Here is a 23,990-nt window from a genome sequence, read left to right as displayed (position 1 = left end):
AAGTTGGTCCTGCTCACCCATCTCCCCAGTCACCACCACCCCCTCTTCTGCCACCAGAGATGTTAAAGTTGGCCGGGAAGAAGACGGGGGCCAGGCTCTGCGTCAGGGCCTCTCGGCTGCAGCTATTTGGAGGAAAGTTTCAGCGCCTTTCGGAATGCCACGCTTCGCGACTGATTTGCGAGGAGAGCGGCGGGCTCCGCGGCGACGCTCTGAGGACGCGGCCGCTGGAGGGTCGCGCGGCCCGCGGGCAAGGGAGGGGCTGGCGGGAGGAACGGCCTCCCCGCAGCGGGTGTGGGGAAGGAGCTACCAGGGAACCCTCTTCGGGCCACGCGTCCCATTCGGGCCCGTCTCGTCCTCCCTCGGCCTTTCCCTTCTCATCCCGGCGGTCTCGCGTGGGCCCGCTGGCCGAGTCCCACCCCATGGACAGGAGCGGGGATCCAGGCGCTGGAGGCTGGGCCCGCGCATCCCCCACGCCGGCGCCTCGGCTTTGAAGTGCGCGCGCGGAACCGGCTCTGGCAGTTTCTTCTTTCCTTTCATTCCAGTTACTTTTGCTCCCCTTAGTCACTGATAGGGCCCGTCTGGAAAGCCTCAGACCCTAAAAGTCTCGGCGGCCCCTTCCTTCCAAGCTCCTCCCTGGCCGGCCCATAGCGCGGCCCCAAGCCGGTGACCCAGGCTGTGCGACCACGAGGAAGCCCAAGAACTCCCGGGCCCAAGTGAGACAGGAGCCACGACAACAATGAAGAGTGAGAAGGACACTCAGCCTGTCTCCACCCCGGGCCGCAGAGGCACACACCCTGAAAGAAAGGCCAATCAGCGTTTTAACGCACGCTTGGGTCTCCCTTTCTGACTACCATGTACTTTAACTCCTTGCCACCGAGGGTTTAGGATCCCTTCGAGGTTTTCTGCACTTCACTTGGAATCCCCTGTTTCATTTGCCAGCAGCTCCGTCTGCTGAGAGGACGTACTTTGGGGACTGCCAAGAAGCAGCAGACACAACTCGGCTTTGCCAATACAGCATACGGTTTTGTTCTCTCCTCCCTCCCCACCCCCTTCCTCGACTCGCCGTCTGGGCCGAGCGCGAGGAGGCGGAGCAGGAGGTGGGGAGAAGAGGGGGGGTGGGGGAAGATCTGGCGCAGAACAAACAAGTTCTCCAGCGAGTTGTTTACATAGCAGGTGGACCTGACGTCAGCCAGGAGGCTCCGCTGCAAATCTGAACAATATTCCGCTCCGCGCTTCCCCCTCCCTTCAAGAAGTTGGGGGACCGAGGGAGATAGGTGGATGGGGGCGACAGACATCCTAACCAGCTGGTTCCAAACCACTTTGAGGATCAACAACAACAATCAACAATAACGAGGCAAAGTAAAACAAAAACAAACAAGTGGCCCAGCAGTACTTTAGAATCCTCGGGGGCGTCCCTTCCCCCACCCTGCCCCTCCGAGAAGAGGCGGCTCCGCTCGCAGTGTGTGTGTACAGTTTGCATTGCCAACAACACGCGCGCGCGGCCGGGTGCGCGCGCCCGCCAGCGCACACTCACACACACAGACACACACACATACAGACACACACACACACACAGATCCGGGTGGGGGGAGCGGCAGCGCGAGACAGCGCGAGCCTCCGAGAAAGCGCGAGACACGCCGGCGCGTGCAGCTCCGCGGCGGCCGCTGCGCCCCGGCTCGAGCCCCGCGCCACCCGCAGCCCGCCCGCGAGCGCCAGTCCGAGTTATTTATGCGGCGGCCGCGTCCGCCAGCTGCGGCCTCCTCCAGACCCCCCGGGCGCGCCCCCACTCGCAGCAGCGGCTGACGGGACTCGCGCGTGAGTGTTGTTTGGGGGCTTCTGCCTCGGCACCGCGGGTGCCACCTCCCGGGACGCTGCCCAGGCGTCCCCGGTCGCGGTAAGTTTCTTCGCCCTCACTCTGGCGCGCCGCACCTCCGTCCCCCACCCGGTCCCAGCCACCTCCACGCCGGGCCGGGCTGCGACTTTACTCTGCTCCGCGCTCCTCCCGCTGTGGCGGCGGCGGCAAAGTTTCGCCTCAGCCTCCGCGCTCGGCGCGGCGGGGCGGGTGTGACATGTGTCAAATTTCGGCTCGGCGTCGGGGTCGCGTTCTGGACCCAGCATCACCACTTGTTCTTTTTTATTTTGCTTTGTGATGAGGGGAAGGGGGGAGTCGAGAGAGGGGTGGTTGCTGCTGGCTCACGGATGATTTTTAGTTTTGAATATGCAAAATGTTGCCTTGTCCGGAGAGACCACGGCTGGAGGAATATGTGTTGAAACACCAGATGTGTTTGTTTACTCTTTTATTTTTATTGTTTGTTGCCTCTTCCTCTCTTCCCCTCTTCGCCCCCCCACCCCCACCCCAGGAGGAGAAACAACAGTAAAAACATGGAGCGGTTGGAAGCACACACTTTATTGATCCAACTGCTGACCTTTATTTACTCAGTTGGGCAAGTGCACACTTTTCGTCTCTAAGTTAGACACTTCAGCGTACATTTCACAAGTACTTCTCTGGGAACGGGAGGCGGAGAGGGAACACTCCTGCTTCTCCAGTGAAGAAACTCCTGGTCCCTAGCGACGCTTCCGGATGATCGTGCATCTCGTCAGCTGCCCCCGATTGCGCTCTTTTCCCTGTCCACCGCTAGCGAGACTCGCTTCACTCGGGGTCTGTCCTGGTCTTAGTTTTATTCCGCTTTGGAAAGGTCGCCTCACTCTCGGGGTGGGTTTGGGATGAAATCGCGCCTCCCGGTTCTTCAGAGAGGGCACGAGGGAGGGGCGCGCACACCTTTCTGAGAAAGGGGGGGTTTCTCGGTTGGCTTTTACCTGTGAGTCCGCGGGGGCCGGGGGCGAGCGGAGGGCGGGCGGGCGGGGTTGACTTCGACCCCGGCGGAGCGCTAGTCCGGACGCCCCTTCGCGCTCTCGGCGGCGCACGTGCGACGGCGGCGGCGGCGCAGGCCGGACCCGTTGGGTGGCCGCGCGCCGCGCCCGCACGTCCCCGCCCCCGCGGGCCGGAAGGCGCCTCGACGCCCTGACCTAGGGGCTTGCGTCTGTGTGGACCCGCGGTTGCTGCGGGCATTCTCGTCGGACTAGAGCAGGGAGGAAAAGTTGCTCTTCTCTCCTCAGACTCTGAGATCCCTTAGGTAAGTCTCTCGAGGCACCTGGCGCGTGGGTGACACTCATTACGAGCAAAGGGAGGGAAAGGCACGTGAGACTCGGGGGTCTTTGGGAGCGGAATCTGACCGCGTTTTGCTCAGGGACGAGGCCAGAGAGGCCGAACTGGACACTGCTTGGGAGCTTCCTCAGACTGCGGGAGCCTCCTCAGACTGCGGAATCCCCAAGGAACTAGACCCATCTGTGTATTTGTTTATTCAGCTTTGTAACCAACAGATTTAAACCACTTAATGGACAGCTGCTGCCTGTAGTGCTCCTACCCCCTCCCCCATTTTCTCTCACCACATGTTGAAATCCAGTTTCTTGATCTTGAGGATTATTCCTCGAGTACTGTTTGCTCTCAGGTGGGCAGGCGTTGGCGACGTGAGGCGAGGGAAGTGGCCAGGGTGAGTGCTCAGGACGGGCGGGAGGGAGAACGGGTGTGAAAGACCTGTGGGAGTGTGGAAGGTGTGTACATATGTAGTCATCATGGACCCCGAAGTGCTGAAAGAGCCACCTCCCCAACTTGCCCAGAGCCTACTTAGAAGAATAATTAAGTAGTAGCAGGTAAGCCGAGGGGAGAAAGTGATGCCCTGGTGTCAAGTAGCTCAAGTGGACGTTTTCCAACTGGAAGTATTTGGAGAGATTAACTTTTAGAAAACAGGAGTTTGCCTGGAAGGCACATCTTTGCACACTCTCCTCACTCAGTTTGGTTAGGTTCCAGTGGAGACAGGAGGGGTGTGTTTAATAGCAAGTCTGTGTTAGAGGTCAAAACTGAAGCAAAGATGAGCTTTCAGATATTTTTCTCTTCAACTTTGCATCGTGGCCTACGTCAGGAAATGTTTTGTGTTGTCAAAGGGCCTGTTTATCTTTTCTGTCAGTATGAGTTATGGATAAGTATATTCTCAGTGTCCTGGAATTTTAAAATGTAGTGTTTGTTTAATACTGCTAAACAAGAATTTACAATTTTGATTTGTTTACATATACATTAATAAAGTAGGTATAAAGTTATATTCACTATGATCATTAGAGTCATAAATTTTCATTTCAGCTTTAGAGCTTTTAAAAGTCGTTTTTTCCTTCCTTCCCTCCTTCCTTCCATCCATTTTTACTACTAAACTAGACTCATGTTTAGTAGTTGTTCAGTTCAGTACTTCTCTAAGAAACCTACTATTTCATTGTTATTGAAAACTGAAAGAAATGTTTAATTGTGGTTAAGTTACTAACTTTTAAAGAGAAGACTAGAAACCTGATGATACATCCTTGTTGGTAAATGAGAAGACTCAATTTTAAAATATCATGTTAAAGTTGACTTTTAAGTACAATAATACAAAAAAAATTAAAAGAATAACTTTTAACATTCAATTTAAATATGAGTACAATAAATGCCTTCTTTTTGGTACATAAATGATTAAATGTTACTACAGTGGATACTAAAATAGATCAAAGGAAAATATATACAAATAACAATTAACTATTTTAAACTATTTTTCAAAATTCCTCAACTTTGAGATTCAGAGTGGTGGAAATTCTAAAGTTGATTATTGTATTCATAGAATTCATATTCTGAGTGAAAAGAGACCTTTAATTATATTATGATATGAATAGATTTATAAATAGTTATATCTGAGTAAACTGTCTTTAGAATTTTATTTCTTTGCACTGATGGTAGTATAGTGGTTTTGCTTTAAAAAATAAAACATAATAAACCCTTGAAATATTCTAGAAACCTAAAATAGGGGGAAATTGTAGCATGTGACACACCATAAAAAGAGGAAAAACAGCGAATATTAAAATTTCAGATAACCTGTAATGAGAAGTTATGTTCCTTTTGTACAAAGAAAAACTCAAGAACACAAAACAACCCTCTTTGCGTAACTGTTAGAATTGTACTTTATGAAAAGTATATTTAAATATGTGAAAATACCTTCATGGTTTTGATTTAAACTGGTAATAATATATTGAACATAGCCAGACAAATTTACCAGACAGTTTTATTTCAAGAGAAAATGTGAGGGATATGGAACTTAATTACATAAAAGAGATATTATTGGTGATAGATTGAAAGATTTATAGCTACCCAGCCTCATCACGCTGGTCTGCTTGTGTGTTGAAGGTCTCTGTTAGATCAGCTGTTAGTTATAACACAGATAGAAAACTGATAGAAGGATGGAAGTGGTCACGTATTTTCTGCCTCTCTGAATTAAATCAAAAAGAGACTGTCGACTTGTAAGACGAGAATATCACTAAGGAGTTCACTTGACATGATTGTTGCTAGACTAAGTTGTACATCACAGTAGAACTCCAAAATAATATCAATTCCATTACAGTTACTGAATACTAATTCTTGGCACAGTGTGTGTGTGTGTGTGTGTGGTTTTCTTCCCCTTTAACTTTGTGATGGATGGTAGTACTCTTGGTGATAAGTGAATGGATCCAAAGTGTTCTAACCAGTGCCCAGATTCATACTGCCCCTTGATAAAAGATAGCATAGTCCTTAAATTAGGTCCAATGAGATTTTAAGATTGGAATAGATTTTGAAAGTAACCTTACTTATGTAGCTCTTAATCCATAAAGTTCTAACAAACTTGATCAAATCCAAACCAGAAAGATTGTTGTTTATATTCTTAAGCCTTCTGAAAAAGTAATCCAGGTACTCAAAACTTTCCTTAAACACATTTCAGTACTTATGGTCTGCAGATAATCTAATGCCTCATTCAAATTTTATATGCCATAGTTTGCTTCTTTTCTTTCTTTAGATGACATGAATATCTTCTTAGATCCAACTATTTATCTCTTAATATACTTAGATTCCAGTCATCACTTTCATAGTGTTATCAGGTAAAATATTTTAAGTTCTTTGGGCTTTTTTTCTCTTTTTTTAATGAGGCTTAGGTCATTTTCATTGCTTTCTTGTAGAGTTGCTCCAAATTTTAGCTCCTTCATTTATCTTGTGACTTTTTTTTTTCCAAACACCTTAACTAAGCATAGTTAGGAGGGTTGCCTAAAAATACCATTACTTGTTTTTTTTAGGCCAGCATTGGTTATGTGAAAATTCATTGCTACTGAATTACATAAATACCAATAAGTAGCATAATCTTTCCTTGTCCATATTCTTACCTCTTAAAACAGATGGTGCTTAACTTCCACTTGCTGATTTCCTTCTGCCTTGTCATTACCTCTGATGTATTTTTGTGTTATACTCTTCTGCTCTGCACAGTGTATTCATCTATTCCCTGACCCCAATTTTCCAGACAAAATGAACAAAAAAATTGAGTAACTTTGGTGAAATGTGAAGAGATATTATACCTAAGAGGTTAACGTTAGAATATCAAGATGCTGGAGAGAGGTCCTTAGAGAAGATTTAGATTTATTATGTTCCAACACTACTAATGTTAAAATGAAAACGTAAACCTGTAGGTATGTGGTGACATTTTCAGTAATGGTATTCATTTATTTTTTTTTCTCTGAATAGATGCTTCAGTGATTTGCTGTTTTCTCAAATGTGGTGTTATTAAGTACTGGCCTAATTATTTTTAGGAGCATAATCTCTATTATAATTGGAGTGGCTAGGAATTTGTGTTTTTCTATGTAGAAGTTTGCCCAGCAGCCAAATTAACAGAGTATATCTGTGCTCTAAACTGAGGTATGCTGGTATCACCCCTATTTCACTTTAAAGCAATATTGTATTTTAATGATGTATAGCTTGTAGTTCACTTTGAATCCTAATACTTTTTCATTTTATGATTGTGAACTAAATGTTTACTTTCTCTAAATTGGCTTATATTTGCTCATTTGTCCAACTTCCTTTCCATGAGCAATTTGAATTCTAAAATTACCTCAACTTACGTAATTTTATCTAAAACTTTATTGAAAATCTATCTTCTCCATAAACTATCTATGGAAGCCCAGGTGCAACCTTTTGAACTCCTTGATATTAGAAATGTATGTTCTTGGGCTTACACTCTACTGATTGAATTCAATTTCCCAATCAGTTGTGCACTTCTCTCTTCTTGCAGTCCACCAACGATCTCTAGAATATACTTTACTATTATATTGATAAATATGTCATATGGAGCTGACATCTTCATTCCTTTCTGCTGTAGCAAATTATTTTCATTAGCAAGAGCGAATAAAATTTAAATGTTGAAAAAGCACATTGCTGTGAAGCAAATGAATCCCCAGGGGTTTAAAAGCTCTCAACATTTTTAGTTTAATAATGTTCCTCAATTTCCTTTGATTTCTATCTTGGAAGCCTTAAAATATACTTTGTGGAAGATAGTGTTGATTTAAAATTTATTTAAGTTTTTAGTGTTTCTTTTTAAAGTGTTTCTTTTTCTAACATAAGTCTAAAAAATTTGTACCATGAGAATATCCTACAATTTTTAAGAATAGATTTAGGAAATTAACTTTAAATTCCTAAAATGAATGATGTTACTAGAAAGAACAAAGTTTTCCTCATATTCATGTATGTCTTTTCTTTCTTAACTTTTATGATGGCATTTTCTGTGAAAGGTTTTTTTTTTTTGTATCATTTCTGTTTTGTGTCATTTTGGTACACATACACAACCACAACCATCATTTTGTAACTTTTTCTCAACTTAAGAAAAAAACAAACTTTCTTAAAGTATATTTTAGGGGGTAAGAAAAAAATCTGTGGCCGACATATTTCAGAGAAAGTGTTTATAAAATTTCTCACTGGCAGATAGTGAGGAGAAACTTATAGTACACTAATCCAGATATCTTAACATCTTAGCATATGTAGACTGTCATAAAATCATCTCATTTAAAAAAAAGATCCCCAACATCCTTAAAAACTCTTCCTCACCATTACTTCACCCAAATTTATGTTCCAGGATTTGGTTGATCTAGATATGTCTGCCTGTAGCCAATTCTTCACTTCCTTTTTGTCTTCAGTTTTTCCCCCTTTCTCAGTCTGTCTTTAGTTGAGCTAAATGGTCCCCCCAAATCTTGTTTATACATCTAGTTAGTACCCTCTCCCCGCACCAGTCTGATCAGATGGACCATCAGCAACTCCCTGAATTGTTGCAATAGCTCCTTAATGATCCCCTTTCTTCTCCCTCCAGGCAGAGGGAGAGGTTTATTCTCCACATAGCGGAGTGATCTTTTACAGATAATGTCTGATTATGCCACTGTTGGTATAAACCTTCCAGCTGCCTCTTGTGTCTCTCAGGATAAAAGACAAAGACCTTACATAAGTCTGTATTATTTGACTCCTGCTACCTATCTGACATTATTTCTTAACTTTTTCTTCTTTTTTTGGTCAACTCTGGACACACTGACTTCATTGATTTTCCTCAAAACGGAATCAGCTGAATCTACCTCAGAGTTTTCCCGTCTGTTCTCTCTGCCTGGAATGCTCTATCTTCAGGTGTCTTCACTAACTCCAGGTCTCTGCTCAAACATACCCTTATAAGAAGCCTTCTCTGACTGTCCTGTATAAAATAACAAATCCTCACTGTTCACACTCTGTCACCTTTATCACACATTATTTTTCCCTTAGCACTATCAACTGACATTAAAAAGATTGTTTCCTTATCATCTGGTCCAATGAGAATGTGTACATTCCATGGATCCAAAGATTTTCTTCTGTATGCTGTTCTCACCTAGTGCTTAGAACATGCCTTGTACTTGGTAGAAAGTCTCAAACTAAATATTGATTGGAGAGATGTGTGATTTTGTGGAAGACCATGAACTTACTATTATCTGTATCATTGCTTAATTTTTTTGATGTGTCATTGAAATTCGTTTTCATCTTTCTTTTTCATCTTATTTTATACCATATCACATTTGGTAAACTGCTCACTGTTATATTGGCCAGGACATGGCTGTCATCTCAGGTAGGTATGCTGCAAATTTGGTTTTCTGTATCTGTTTTTTATTCTTGATCTGAGAAACAGTGTGACATTTAACTTTTGCAAGTTGCAAGTGGATGTTCATGCTTTTGGACAACAAATGCTCAATAGTTGAGTTGTTAGATATAATAACAGTACAGTTGAACTGACATGTTTAATCACACAACTCATCATATATCTTAATATGAATGGCGTAAGTAGTGTATATAGATTTTTCTAATGGCTACACTATGAGTACAACATGGATGTACCGAGTATTTCTGGGGGTTGTCCATGAGAAAGATGGAGGGACTGGGGTTAAGTCAAGGTGTCTTCTGAAACCTTTAGATTTAGATAGCTTTACTTTTTTGCATAGGCACACGCACCGTAAGTTTACAGTTTCTCTCTTCTTTCATTCTTTCAGTATCTATCCTTAAACAGAGCAAGTTGAGGATTTATGATTTGATGGAAAATCCGTCCTTCCAAATTTAAAATCCTACTCTTTTGTGTGCTCGGATTCCTTTGGGACACCCACAGCTGAGATGTGAATAAGTGACTCAAGTCTCTACATGATGCCACAAAGATACACAGATTATTTTCTCATAAACCTGATGCTGTGGAGAGCTCCCTCTCATGTGCTATATCCATATCTACAATTTGCATTAACTTGCTTAGCAATTTTGTTCTAAATATCTTGAGAAGGAGTCTGTAATCTTTTCTATTGGTAATGAAGAAGGTCTCTCTTCTTTGCCCACTTCTTCTCATTTTCAGCTTTCTCGTCCCTCCTCCAGACTGAATTATGAGATCTTTTGAAATAATTCTGGTAACTTATTATACCACCAGTGAATATGTGGCACTTGGCAAACTCTGAAGCAAGGCAAAGTGGGGTTTTATTACACAATTGTCCCACTTTTCCCTTTTTAACATATTACTGACCTGCACTTTCTGCCGTTCTTCTCCTGGTCCTCAAATACCCATTGCCCTCCATGTTGCCATCTGGTTGTTCCAAGTCCCAGTGTCTTCTCCTTTCCTTGTTCCGAGTCAGAAAGTTTGATTTAAAGGACTTCTCTGGGAGTAATAATGCATATTAGAATGTGAATGAAAATGAACCCTTCTGGAAGGCATAATTATTATCTCAGTGAAGTGGCCAGCTTGGATTACTATGCAGAGTTCCACCTTAAGTGCCAGAAGACCTGTATTCTGGTGCTTGGTCTGACTTTAACTGTTGTGTGATAGTCAAAATTAACAAGAGTCTGGACTAGTTTTTAGGTTACTTTCACCTGAAAGCTTTATTTGAAGGTATGAACATGTGTTCTCTTTACTACCACATAAACGCACACACGAGAATGAACTGGAGAAAACAGGAGTCCCTAAAGTAAAAACAAAACCAACAAAAATTACTGCAAATTATGTTGCTTATGAAGCTCACGGGGCTCAATTGAAATGTAAGGGTATTTTCTTTCAGTTGTTGTAGCCCACAAGGTATTTTCACATCACTCCCCTCCTCTGTCAGGAGTGGAGCCTCCCCTTATTAAAGCCGAATCCTGAAGCAAAGAGAGGAGACAGGAGTGCATGTGGAAGTGGTCATGTCAGGCTTGAGAAAAACAAATAACCACCTGGCGTCCTCTTCCCTGAAGCACATACCATTAACATACCGTAAATATTCATTTCTTCACAATTTTGCCTTGGTCTTGTGCTCATACATATATTTAGCTGTTGGTGGCACCAGTCCAGAAATAAACTGTGGAATTGGGTGAGCTATTTGATAAACTTAGTCTTTTGAAAAATGGAGCTCTCCTTTTTAATGAACTTTACACACACACACATACATTTTTAGAAGCCATGTGAAATGTTGGGCATTGAAATGTTGGTCCAGTCTTTGTGTGTGCTACGTTAGGAGGAAACCCAACTCCCAGCTCCAGGAGCGCTGCCTGTCTTGGCTGTAGTTTGGCTTAAAGGGAGTGACACAAGGGTTTTATATAGTGCATCGCATAGGAAGTTTGGCCCCACATTTCTTGAGACGTCTTTCCTCTTTGGCTGGGATCTGCTGAAAAGTCTTTAGAGCCTCATCTAGATCATTCCTTCATCGCTTTGCCCCAGTCATGAAGTGCATCGTTATGCCAAGTGTGCAGACCTCATGAAGTGTGCCCTCGTGAAAGGACAGTCTCTTTTCTCATTCTGGCTGCTTTCCTTGTGACAGCCCACTGTGCAGACAGACAAGGAGGTGGCCCCAGGTTTCTACTCAGAAGGTAGGGATTATACATGGTGATGGATTTTAGCAGTGCTCTGAGCTTGCAAATGTTCACATTTCAATACCTTTTACTTTGCTGTATGTTATAGAGAATGTCTATTCCTGGAGCTAAAAATAAAACTCATTTGACAGCCTGACTTTGTGTTGTCCCAAATGTAATCATTGTAAACCTATATTTTCTTGATCTATTTATAATATTTCCTTACTTCCAGAGAAGTGTGCTTTTAAGTTGCCCTCTCATCACTTCTAATTCTTTGCTGTTTTGTAGGTTTTAGTAATGTCAAACTATCCCTGGTCCTGGGTGTCTGTTGCTCAAAATATGCCACAGATAGAAGAAAGGCAATGCAATTTGTTGTTTCTAGTTGGTATTTGGTTTTACATATCTGTTGTCTTTGATATCCCTCTAATTGTGTCCTGAAAATATCTAATTCCCACTGGGCTGAAATGATGCCAGATTCTAAAATATGACTAAGTACATGCTTACTCATATTACTGTATTAAAGGAACATTGTTGTTGTAAATTTTGCTTTTGTTTTGAGAGACAACTTGTTTTTCTTACTATATAAGATCAAATTTTAAGGGCAAATGTACGATAATAGAGAATATATGGTAACAAGCCATGAATACATAAATGATAAAAATATTTAATGTTTATTTTCTTATTACTAGAATTAGATTTTTATGAGAAGATATTTAAAAATAGAATGTGAATGAGTATTTTTACTTGTTAACGATTCATAAGACAGTGAAAATACATTTATTTTAAAAAAGCTATTGGCTGTACATTTGATGTTTCATTTTTAACTAAGATATCAGTTACCATATTGTAGAAATTATCTTGATAATTTTCTCAAAACTTTGACTTTTATTGTAATTTATTAATGACACAAATCATATTTTCATTGCATTACAAATTGCATTTTAAGCTGTTTAATTTTTTTCCATTTTTAAAATAAAGATAATTTACATACAGTAAAATTCACCTCTTTTTAGTGTATAGTTCTCTGTATTTTGAGAAACATATATAGTTGTGTAATTACTGCCACTACTAAGATATAGAGCAATTCCATCACACTCCAAGATTTTCTCTTGTGGTTTTTGGTCAACCCCTCCTTCCGTCTAGTAACCACTGACCTGTTTTCTGTCTGTATAGTTTTGTTTATTTTTTTTTTCAAATCTGTCTTTTTTTTGGTGGGGGAACATTTTTTTTTTAATTGAATGAATGTGACATATAACATTGTGTACATTTAAGGTGTCCAGTGTGGGGTTTTTTTGTAATATGATTACCATTGTAGCCATATTTTATCACATTATGTAATTATAGTACAGTATTGTCTGTGTTCATTGCACATTAGATTTCTGTGGCTTATTTACTGCTTCTTCCAAGTTTGTAGCCTTACACAGAGTTAGCCTTGTCCTCCCATCCCCATCTCCTGGTAACCACCATTTTGCTATCTGTTTTTTGTAAGTTTGATTTTATTAGAGTCCACATATAAGAGATATACAGTACTTGTCTTCCTCTGCCTGACTTGTCTCACTTAGCATAAAGTGCTCATGGTCCATCCATGTTGTTGCAAATGGCAGGATATCCTCCTTTCTCATGGCTGAATAATACTCCATTGTATATATGTATGGATACATGTATATGTGCTTCTTTCATCTAGCATAACACATTTGAGATTGATCAGTATCATTGTGCGTATCATTTTTGCCTTTGCAAGAATGCAATTGCTTGTTCTTGTCATAATTTCTTAGGAGATTAGTACTGTCCTTTCATTTTTCATTCAAATATATTTTTATTTTATATATCCTTAAATTTTGTTTTGGCTTATAAATTGGCTTGGCTTATAAACAAGAGACTTTGTTGGTTAATCATTTCTGAGAATTAATTTTGGGGTTCTCCCCATGGTTGTCTGCTCTCATTCCTTTTCTACCTCTAGTGTCTCCCTTTTGCTCTCATACTTGCTTTCTTTGTTCCTACAGGTGTTTAGTTTTCATGTCTTCTCACTCCTTGTCATCTGTTTGACTGATTGAAAGATGTTAGACCTATTCAGATACCTAGTTCTTAAGGAAGAAAGAAGCTCATTATCAGTTGTTTAAAATGTTCATTCATTTATTCATTTATTTATTTATTTATTCATCAATCACTGATCATTTTCCAATTTCTATAAATGGCAAAAGAAATAAGAAGAGTCTAAGAATCCTAGAATTGAAAGAAATTGAGATCAGGAAATTAATTTTTCATTCTCCCTTCCAAGCCAAATGAGAGATGGGGCTAGGGTTTGTTACCCAGGAGCCTCTGTGACATGGCCTGTGGGCTGCAGTGTATGGAAAGAGGAAATAATCTGAGAGGTAAATCAAAAAGTCAGGTGGGCTGCCAAGAACAATTGTCAGTTTGAAGAAGCTGAAATGGAACAGAAACCAGGGAGGCAAGATAGACAAGTGAAAATAGACAAGAGGCCTGGAGCCACTTCCTGTGGGGGAACTTTTTTACAGACAAGAAGTGAGCAGTTTAAAGATACCTGTATGTGAAAGAGGCAGTCCCCATTTCTGTAGTTCTGGCTGGTGGCTTTCAGAAACATCCATGAATGGAGCACTTATCTCAGTACTCAATATTTGAAAAAATTTAATTGATAGGAATCTTCCTTATACTGAATTGGAATCAATTAATTAACCATTACTTCTAGCTCTGCCCTTTGGTTTTACACAGACTGTTTCACATAGATAACTTTGCAGATGTCTGAAACATTTTCACCCTCAATAAACTTGTCCTTTCTTAGGATAAAGAAATCAAGTTTCTTCAGTTATGCTTTATATATACTATACGGATTTATTTCACCCTTCACACTTCTGATTACTCTCCTCTGGGAATGCTTCTCTTTGCTGAAGTTTCCCTTTAAAATGTATCTAGAGCTAAATACCATAGCATGAGTGTGGCCTGAATGACTCAGAACACAGTGAAAATTTATCTCCATTTTTCTCTAACCTAAGAGCAAATTTGTGTTTTGAGTCATGTTGTTATATTGTTAATAGAATTATAATTCATTTCATGTAAGTTGGAACTAACATAGAATTTGAATATGTTACTTTAAAAATAGGATGTGTATATCTGTTAAATTTTTTATACTTTAGTTATTGAGCATGTCAAGCTTTTAAAAAATCCTGATTCTGTTACCTGTGTTAACAATTGTGTCATCCATAATTTGATTAATACATTTTTATAGCTCTACTTAATTTTTTATGAAAATATTGAGCAGAACAGGGTTAATAAGAATAGAGCTTGTTCTAAAGTTAGTGAGTTTGGACTCTGTGACTTGTCATTAATCCTCTGAATGCGATTATTTACCTACCTATATACATTTGAAGTTAATCGTAACTGTCATTATAATAATGGCTAACACTCATTGAGCAGCTGAAGTAGATACTTTTCTAAGCAATTTGTATATGTTAATTAATTTAATCTTCCTGCTACCTTTACAAGATCATACTGTTGTTTCCTCATTTTACCAGTGGCAAAGCTGAGTCACAGGTTGTCAAGAACTGTGAGGTATCTGAGATTTTACCCAACTTGCACGCTGACAAGTTAGCCAGCCACTGTTCTGTGGACTATCATAGGAGACAAAAGACTTCTGAGTCAGAGACAATGGACTTTACTACTCCTGGTACAGCAAGCGGCATGAGCCTCATGTTTGTTTTGGTTCCTCGTCCTCCAGGTCCCACAGAGGCTCTGCAGAGTAGCTCAAGTCCATGCTGCACACTCTGTATCACAGGTGAGGAACCCCAAGTATAGGAACCCTGATCTTTTATAATGGGCTGTAAGCAAATCTCCCCTTTGTTCCAGAGGGAGATACAATCTCTGTCTTCAGAGACTATTTGCAATACAAACATCCCTGAAAAGACAGTCTAGAACAAAGGCTGCCGGTCCTTCTGTTCACAGAACATGCAGAAACTCGACAGAGTTTCTCTTAATTCCAGATGTTAAGAAATTTCCCCAAAGTTACACACATGGTAAGTGGACCTACCCCTAGTTGGCCATGAGAGACTTTTCCACACTTTTCTTGGTCCAGGCATTATATACATGTCAGAAAAGGAAGGAAGGTTTAGCATGGCTTATTTTTAACAAATCCATGGCAGGTTTTAAAGAAAATTTTAAGTGCTCACAAACCATCTGTTTAGTAACCTGTTCTAGAATTTTGTTGGGGAATAGTGTCAAGATCACTGATCTTCATTTCCTAGAATCCTTTTACCTTAAAAAAATAGAATAATGTTGCCCCCTCTTATGGTTTACATCTGCTCACCTGTTGTGTATTAACTCTTCCAAGGTTATCAACTATGGTTCTGTGATAACAATTCTTGAAATTGTAATCCATTGATCCTTGTACTTGAACTTCTTTAAAGTGACTTGCAGTCCTCTTATTAATTCCTGAGCTTTGATTTTCTTACTAATCATATTTGATTTTCTGTTTTAGTTTTCTCACTTTTCTTTTTGGTGGAGAAGTTAAAAACCACCTAAGATTCAAGAAACTCAGCTTTGTTTCAGTTATCTGTTACCATCCCATTGTCCCCAAACAGAAGGCTCATGTCTTTTTTAATATTTTTCCCATATCTAAATAAGATCTTGAAGTGTTTCTCCCCCCCAAGGGTGAGTGGAATTTGCTTCAGCCCATTTTAAGTATTTATTAAAGCTTTGAGTCTGTTTATATACTATTTCTTGCCATGTATTATCACTTTAGAGGTTGAATAATATCTGTGTAGCTGTGTTTTTTTAAGATATTTAAAAATTTTTCCTTTGTGTCTTCTGAGGCTGGAGGCTCATAATTTCATTTTCAATAATTCATAATTTCAGTAGATATTTATTACAGGCCACTTTTTATTTTAGAGTTTCATGCCAAGCCATTATATGTAAGTAGAGGTTGGCAATTTTATTTTTTTCCTGTAAAGGGCTAGCTAATAAATATAGGTTGGGGGCCATCAGGCTCTGTCACAACTATTTGACTCTGCCATTGAAGTAGAAAAGCAGCGATGGACAATACCTAATTCAATACCTAATGAACGAATGTGGCTGTGTGCTGGTAGGTTTGTTTATGGACACTAAAGTTTGAATTTCATATGATTTTCCTATTTCACAAGATATTCTTCTTTTAATTTTTATTCAACCGTTTAAAACTGTAAAAACCATTCTTTCCTCACAGAACATCTAAAATCAGGCAGTGAGCCAGTTTTAGCCTACAGACTATATTTTGCTACACACACACACACACACACACACACACACACACACACACACACACACACACGCAGAGTTATTCATATAAATATAGACATCTTTTTTCATCTCCACTTCTAAAATCCATGCCAAAGTTTGTTCACTGGTTTGAAATTATGAGCTGAAAACTGACATGGACTTCTAAGAATTCTGTGACAGATTTTATCATTATAGTTCTTCTTTTTCACTGCTATTAAGTCCAAAGTAGTAGTTGTCCTCATTGCTTCTTAAGCCTTCAGAGAGAAGAAATTATTAGTAAGCCAATAATTCATTAGATGCTCAACAGTTGCCTTCAGTAGTACTACAGCATCAACCTGGTTAATAAAGTGCAGTGACCAGCTGAGCCATCAGTGGTCTAGATAGTGAACCAGGAACCACATTCACATCAGTTTTCCTGTAAGTCAGGGAAAAACAAAAATGTCCGAAAGGTCCCCGGGTTGGGAAGAAGAGTCATGAACCATCAGAGTTAGCAGAGGCACCCTGAAGTGTGAGACAAAACTTTGGCACGACCCAGTGAGTGAGGATACATAGGGGTAGACCAGACGCCTTGGGCACAATTAGATGAGTGAGGTATCTGAGTGGAATCAGAAATTTGAAAACTGATCACATCGGGGCTCTCAATCAGCCAGAAGGCTGTTTAACTAGGTTTGCTTCTGTGCCTTTGGGTCAGGAGAACCTCCTGCTATATTTACTTACGTTGACTCTTTAAGGTTTTTGTTTTTTTTTTTAATATGTTCTGGTATTTCTTTATTTATATTTTCAAGATAACAGAAAACCAACCTTGCACAGTCTGTCTTGGGGGATGCTTCTTTTCTTATATTTGCTGTAAACTTTGTAGATTATACAGTATCAGCTGGAGGAGATGGGAAGATGGATGAAAAGACAAAGAACGAGAGATAGTAAAGTTCTTTCCCTTGATGTTCCTTCTTCCTTGCCATGGGCAAATCCACAGTACTCAGCTCACTGGTGGACTATTTGACTCCTTTTTTTTCCCCTTCAGAATACATAGCTCTCTTTTTGAGAAGAGGCCTGATTTAGAGGTAACATTTGTTACTTTATCATATTAAAGAGTTGTAAATTAAACATCATTTCTTGGAATTTTAATCTTTTTTTGCTTTCACTGTTCAACATCTTGAACAAGTAATTTGTGATTTCTGATTCCAAACTAACATATAATAGCCAATGCCCCTAATCTCCTCTGAATTCATCTCGTGTTTACCTTGCTTTCTTTGACGTATCGGCACTTAAGTGAACGGTAATTCTTACCATTTTAAGGCTCCGAAAACATACTTGTATCATATAATATTGAATTTCCTTGTGAAATAACTCAGTTCAAAATTGTATGAATTTTATAGTTCTGAGTCTTGAAAATTTTTGGTACATAGGCCTAGGTAGTTGCCATTGTGTGGAGTGAAAGTCCTTTTTATAGTGTCGTGTGTGTTAGTTTACCAAAGTCACAGTCAGAATCACTTTCAGAAGAGAGAGGTTTCAAAATAAAAGATGAAAAGTACAGGCAAATCTCTTTCAGAGTTAAGACAACAATAAATGAAATATTTATGAGTCGGGACTTGGCTGTATGAGAAGATACAGACAAGCCTGTGGTTTCATTACATCACTTACAGTATTTCTGTGACCTAAAAACGGAAAGTGCAGAAAGACCTAATGCAGTCAGGTGTGGGGCGGCTGAGACTCGTGAAGCTAATGAACTGTTACGGTCTTCCTCAGAGTGTGAAGTTCTCTCTCTCTCTTTTTTTTTTTTTTGAAAATGTTAATAGAGGTTGAGGAAATGCAACTAGAGGAACAAAAATATTGTTTGATGACATAGTGATACAAATTTAAGAAAGATTTAATTGAAAAAATATTCCTGTATTTGTTTGTAGCCTTTATTTACATACAGAGCTATACTGTTATTTGTTTTATAATCACATTTTCCAACAAGTACATTTAGTCATTTTAACTAGTTCTTACTTAATTTAAATTTCAATGTGTGGTGGTAAAAGTCAAAGTAAATTTAGTGTGTTTTTTGATGGGGCAATTGAATTCTCCCTTGTAAAATGCCCAAGTAAATTATGATAACCAAACTAAATATATTGTTAGATGAGGGAATCACCTTTTATTGCTAGAAAATGAAAGCATTTATTCAAATAAAGAGACCTAATGTCTCTTAACATAGTTTATGAAATGCCGTAGATGGTGCTCTTGAGGAAATATCTGAAACATAATATAAATAAGTGAAAAAAATCATTTGTGATGATTTTGCTAGTCATAAGAATTGATTAGAGGAAATTGTCAAACTGCTGACCAGTCTGACCTTGATTATCTGATTCATCAATAGTTCTGGAGAGGAACCAGGAAGCTGTACATTAAGAAAATATTCTATAGAATTCAAAGAAGGTGGTATGAAGAGCACACTTTTAGAAACACCAGAGTAAAATATTACATGGCATTTCTGAGCTTTTTTTTTTTTTAAATAAGGGATTGAAATGGAACCTAAATTTCGCTGGTTATCAGAAATAAAATTGTGATTTATATAAAATGTAACAAACTCCTGTAAGAATAAATTAATAATCTCTAAAGTTCTAACAATTTTCACTTCCAATTTTTTTTATTTATCCAGTGAGCATTTTGGGTTTTTATTAGTAATCTAAAGAAGTTTTCAATTTCACATGTAGAAAACAAATTATAGAAATGAGGGAATACTGTTAGCTTCCTTTAAAATTAGAGAAGGGAGGACGTTAGGGGTGGGGACTGGGAGAGAGGGAGTTGTGTGTATTTTAAGCCTGACACATTTAAGTTTGTCAGGTGTGTATAAATTTCTCTTGTGACATTTTAGTTAAAGTTTTTTTGTTTTTTTTGTCTTCATTGAGCTAAGTTTATGCTATATCATAATGGTTGGCTTAAAATTACACAAAATAAAATGAAGATTTGGGAACTATCTGAAGAATTTCAGTAGGTCTTTTTCAGTCAAACATTTCTAAAGTCTAGACAGTCTTCCGAACTTTGTCATTTGACTGTTTGAAATTGGGAATAATTCTTTCTGTAGGAAAAAAATGTTCTAAGTGTTGATTAATTTGCAATGAAAAAGTTGATAGGAAATTATGTTTTAATACTAGTATTTTAAGACAGAAAATCTGTTTGTTTTCAATGCTTGTAGTTGGTACCACCTAGTTTATAGAACCCTTTCCGAGTCAGCAGAAGGCTGTTTCTTGTTTTGCAAATTCTACATCTACTCAGAGAATCTCTTAACCCCCTGGGTTTCCTCTAGTCTCCCTCAGGAAATGGGTTATCTCATACTCTTCTCTGAGTTGATAGAATTTATAATTTGGGATACAGCTTTGGGTTTTGAGGGGCTAGACAATGAGCATGGAGTTCTAATTTTATCAAATAGCAGATGAAGAAGGGAGAAAAGGAAATAAAGGAGAAAGGAGAGGGAAATCAGACCCTTGTGGCTAATAGTAAGCAAGCTGCCTGGACTGGCTTGGGGTGCATTTAGAACAGGGGAGAGGGGTTTGGTTCTGGGTCGTCCCATCTCTGGAACAGTGCAAGGAGCAAGAGCCAGAACCAGGTGGTTAATCCCTAACCCTCAGAGCACTAACTCTCTTAACAAGCCAAGTCAAAGCAAAACCAAAAGGAGGGGACACCAAAGTGAGTGAACAAATCCTTTTATTACTGTTGAATTCAGGTCTCCATCCGAAGTTCTGTAATGACAGGAATACGGACACTTGAATCACAGTATTAGCATTTCATATGTATATTTTTGTATATATATTTTTATTTAAGTATAATCAGTTTACAGTGTGTCAGTTTCTGTTGTACAGCAGATACTTCAGTCATACATGAACATACACATATTTGTTTTAATATTTTTTTCACCATAAGTTACTACAAGATAACTGAATATAGTTCCCTGTGTTCTACAGTGTAAACTTGTAGCATTTCATATTTGTAAACCATTTTGTAGCGAATAAGATTCTTATATTATCCAATTGGATCTTTGAACTAATTCTGTGAGATAATTAAGGCAGGGTCTAAAGTTATAGTGCATGGTCTCTGCCCATGAAGAAATAAGAGAAATTACTATTTTCCTCAGGTTATATGGCCAGTAAATAGCAAAGCCCGGAGTGAGCGAGTCATCTTCCTCTCCCTGGTCTGGCGCCCTTCCCTCTCTGTAAATCACACGGCTCTTCACGAACTGGGCATCTGAATCTTCAGAATGCCTCTCAGGTGTTAATGGCCTGGAGGGCAGAGGCTATGTCTTCTGTTTCTTTTGTGGTTCTCTGGGGCGTGGGTGCGCATGGAGGCCCAGCAGGAGTGTGTTAACCATGCTGTGGGCTTGACATCATGGCAGGAGGAGAGCTTGGAGATGGACGGATGGAGAGCTCAGCTTAGGCTCAGCCAGATGCTTGCTGTGCGATCTTGGGCATGTTACTTCATCTCTGAACTTGATTTTCTCGTCTGTGAAATATGGACGAGAAGTCTATGTAGCGGTATTTCTTGTATGAATTAAAAATAACGTTTGTAAAGATCCTCTCACCGTAGCCACCAGTTAGTAGGTGCCCTCCCTTCAACGGCGGACCCATGGATCTTCTAGCTGTGCTTTTTCCTGGCTCCTCCCCCAACTTTATTTTTTTTTTTTTTAGCAGTGTTTTGTTTATTGGCTTTGTTTTATATGTTTTTCACCTTAAAAAAACAGTGCCAGGGTTTAGGATGGAACCACCCTCTCTGCGAAGGGAGCATCCCTCACACCAGACCCCATGAGTTCTAAGGAACTGAAAGAAAGGGAAATAGACACTTTACCAGAAGCAGATACATCATGTTCCTCATTTCTTTCACCCTTTGGCCAAGCAGTTAAGTTATAAACAGCTGATCCAGGAACATTCTTTAGAGGAAAATCTGATTTTGTGGATGTACTCAAAAGTAAAACGTTGTCTCTGCCTGAACCAGTATATCCTTGGAAACTTGAAACCTGAAACTTAAAAATTAATTTTGAATTTTGTGTGTGGTATTTGCAAGTGAAGTTACAATTGTTTATTCATGAAGTTCTCTGAAGCTATTAGATGTGGCAAAATTAGATGTTGCCCCATTTTACGACTGTCTCAGTTTTGCAGTATTTTCTTTTCCCATATATATCAAAGCCCATACCTTATTGATTGGCTTTAAGCATGATGTTTTAAAATGAAGAAATTCACCATTACAGTGAAGTCTCATTTTTCTGGAGAAATATGTTTTGCAAGCAGTCTTATGTAATAAATCTAGAAGAGCCCTCCTTTCTGGGTATGGGTTTGCCTTGCCTGTTGGTATTTTTCTTGCATTCCAGTAATGGATTTGGCTAACACAATGGCCATGTCATTCAGCTTGGTTTCCAGGTACTTTTGCAGGCTCGCTGCCCTTCTGTCCTGAAGACTTCTTCCTAAGCCTACAGCTCAGCTGAGAACTTTAGTGTTAACTTGGCTGTGTTTTAAATTTAGGAAGCCAGTTTTCCTGGCTTTGAAATAGAGTAATTGTCTATTTTTTTATAGTCAGGTTAGTTAATTACCAGTTTCTAATTGGAACTGGGATCCTCTCCTTTGTGTCCAGTGGCCCGGACCATCGTTTTCTATGATGCTTCCCAGAGCACTGCCACAGTCCTGTAATAACTCTGTCCTGTGGTCTGTGTACCGCTGACGACCATTTAACGTGCACACACTGAGGAAATTAGGTGGAGAATATTGGACTTGGAGGTTTCAGGCTCTGAGGAAGCACTAGGAGGAAGAGCATTTTGAAGATGTTTCACACTCATGTCTCTTCTCTCCCCTTCAGTCCTAGGAAAATACGTTAGATAATTTAGTCAAAGAAGCACAATTCCCTTTCCCATTTGTCTGGAAATAATTATTTACTGAGGAGATATGTGCTCAGTGGAAGAAAGGTTTGGCAAGTGGTACATATTCTTTAGGTCATAGATGTTGGGAGCATATGTTAGTGATCCCCTAATAAAAAGCATATGCCTCAAAAGCAGTTACTGTGTGTGCTTGGTAACTGTCCTTAAACCATATTGTGTCATGGGAGGGGCTTCGTTTCGAGTGGGAATAGTGGATGAATTTAAACCAATATGCAAGTTCTGTAATGGTAGTTTTCAAGATCTAGTCCAGCCCTGGATATGTCTACTCATAAAATACAGAAGCTTGGCTTCCATTGTATTTTCTTAGACATCAATGTTAGTAAAATTCTAAAGTAAATATATGGTGAAATTAGTGTTAAGTTATCTTAATGTGAAGTTAGCAACTAAAGAAAGATAAAAACAAATCTAAACTACTTAGACACAGTCATATTACCGAATAAGAGCATTAGTATACTTTGCAACTTCTTTAAATTTTTTTCATGGCAGGTATATGCTGCCATGCGTGTTTATTATTTACTTGACAAAAAAACCCCAGAAATGTCCAAACCAGGCTTAATGTTCAGTAAAAGTCCAGCATTATAATTTTATTTTGAGGGCATAGCCTCTTTCTTGTTTGTTACCCTTCAGGATTGGTTTCTTTAAAATTAATTGACCTGATTATGTAAAGAATTATTTAACAACAATTTAGACGTGAAATTTTATTTCAAGGCCAAGACCAGTGTTTGCCACAAAGTGTGGTGAAGTTCTTGGTGCATAGAAACCTGTCTGTTCCTCTTCCCCAGTTAAAGTCTGCTTTTGTGTAAAAGCAGCCCTTTACCTTTTTAGTTACTCAGTTTTTTGCTTTTGTTAATACTTTATTGGCAAAGTATTATGATTTCTTTAAAGTGCTAAGAACTTTTTTTGTATTCAACCTTGTATTAATCTTCCTGCTATTAGACCTGATTATTCTTGGAGGTTATATCTCAGAATTAAAGTGTTTAGGATTATATCAAAATGCAGATTATTTAAGTACATTTTAAATGTAAGAATTATGTATGTTTAACGTAGTCTTTATACACAGAATTTCCATTAGTACTATCAGTTTAGCAGCATTTAAAACAATCATAATATTCTTTTGTTTCCTAGTTTTTCATCATACATTTATCTAAGTGAGATTACATGTTAAAATTGTTTTGTTGGCAAATTGCAACATAGCAACAGACCAGTGTTATTCAGAAATTAATTTCTATATGCTACACATCTATATTGGTTTAAAGATGTTTCATTTAATTGCTACATTTAATCTTTTTAAAACTAGGTTACATAGAATGGTGAACTATATCTAGCAATATTTGCCCTGTTTTTAGGGGAAAAAATAGACTCGCACATTTAAACATATGAAGAACTCACAAGCCTATAATTTAATAAAATAATAAAAGAATATCAAAGCTTTATATATCTTACTTGATCTTTTTTAAGGAAATAAGCACTTTGTTTTCTCATCCTCATTCTAAACTGTGTCCAGTGGGTTAGACAGGAAGAAGGTGTCAAATCTTTTGTTGTCCTGCAGTTCTGTTGCTTTAATAAAATCAGGGCATTTTAAAGATCATGGTGAAT

At 39.3% G+C, this 23,990-nt stretch overlaps 1 protein-coding gene across 1 annotated transcript in view; it reads left to right on the top strand.

The window, feature by feature from the left end:
- The first annotated feature begins 1,186 nt into the window (after positions 1 to 1,186).
- Positions 1,187 to 23,990, top strand: part of FOXP2 (forkhead box P2) — a 500,104-nt gene continuing 477,300 nt past the window's right edge. Inside the window, exon 1 of the mRNA XM_064487425.1 lies at positions 1,187 to 1,894. The gene's annotated coding sequence lies outside the window, so the exon portion shown is untranslated. The remainder of the gene's footprint in view (positions 1,895 to 23,990) is intronic.

The sequence above is a fragment of the Camelus dromedarius genome, chromosome 7 (genome assembly GCF_036321535.1).
Source record: "Camelus dromedarius isolate mCamDro1 chromosome 7, mCamDro1.pat, whole genome shotgun sequence".
Taxonomy (NCBI): Eukaryota; Metazoa; Chordata; class Mammalia; order Artiodactyla; family Camelidae; genus Camelus; species Camelus dromedarius.
This window is presented reverse-complemented; position numbering and strand designations above follow the sequence as displayed.